Genomic DNA, 1,243 nt, shown 5'->3' with positions numbered 1-1,243 from the left:
CTCAGATCATTTCCACCACACAAAACACATTGAACGATGATAGGATGACACCTTATTGAATCATTAGATAATAGAATATTTGTTGTGAGGTTTAGTGCATAATAATTACTTTTGTTCTTTATTTATATATCAGAAAGCTCATTGGTGCAAGGCTACTGGCCGTCACATTCAAAGTTAAGAAGGAAATTGTATTGGTTTTATGCAAAAGAGGCAACGGCCTTGCCGCAGTGGATACACCGGTTCCCGTGAGATCACCGAAGTTAAGCGCTGTCGGGCGTGGTCGGCACTTGGATGGGTGACTATCCAGGCCGCCATGCGCTGTTGCCATTTTCCGGGGTGCACTCAGCCTCGTGACGGCAATTGAGGAGCTACTCGACCGAATAGTAGCGGCTTCGGTCAAGAATACCATCATAACGACCGGGAGAGCGGTGTGCTGACCCCACGCCCCTCCTATCCGCATCCTCCACTGAGGATGACACGGCGGTCGGATGATCGCGGTAGGCCACTCGTGCCTGAAGACGGAGTGCTTTTTTATATAAAAGCATTTAACGTTTATTATGTAATGGATATTATTGTTACTTTATTTAGAACGTGAAAGTGTTCAAGCTTTGATTTAAATATGTTAAAATGTAAAGTAATGTACAATAAGCTGTAGCCAATCGATAGACGGCTTCAGGAAAGGGGACTGCACTAGTCAGTTGAGCGGAAATGTTCGGCGCGCGGGAAACACGGTCGGAGACGGGCAGAGGACAGTTCTGGTCTAGTCACCAAAACGTGCAGTTCGGCTGGAGACACCAAAGTGAGCAGTGCTGGTGGAGACGCGAAAGCAGACGGTCGGCCTATAGGTAGCTAGGAAGTGAAACGACTTAGAAAATTTAACGTTGTGTGGTATCGCGGGACTTGGTTTCTGATCGGTGAGCAACCGCGCCCCTGGTGTGAACTCTTAACTTTTCGCGAAGATAACGAGGTGGAGTATTTGTAATCCGCGATGACATTGCGAATGATCAAACTGTGTCAAATGCATATGCGCTCGGGTGTAGCAATAACTCTGAGTACGACCACTTTCACTATTAGTTTGCTTTCGAAATACACATTATCCTTACCAAATGGCAAGTGTGAGGCCTACATCATTTATGGGTCGTTAATTTACTTCCCGATATTATTACCACTATTATTATATGTTGTGTTAACTTTCTATTTCGCAAACTTGCCACCAGCCAGACAATTTAACCGAAGGGTCACA

The 1,243-nt window shown here is 45.5% G+C and overlaps 1 pseudogene; it reads left to right on the top strand.

Moving 5' to 3' along the window:
- Positions 1–209: 209 nt before the first annotated feature.
- On the top strand, positions 210–327 carry LOC124620530 (annotated as a pseudogene).
- Positions 328–1,243: the final 916 nt, after the last annotated feature.

Source organism: Schistocerca americana, chromosome 6 (assembly GCF_021461395.2).
Source record: "Schistocerca americana isolate TAMUIC-IGC-003095 chromosome 6, iqSchAmer2.1, whole genome shotgun sequence".
In the NCBI taxonomy this organism is placed as follows: Eukaryota; Metazoa; Arthropoda; class Insecta; order Orthoptera; family Acrididae; genus Schistocerca; species Schistocerca americana.
The sequence above is the reverse complement of the archived record's forward strand: the minus strand, read 5'-3'. Positions and strand labels throughout refer to the sequence as shown.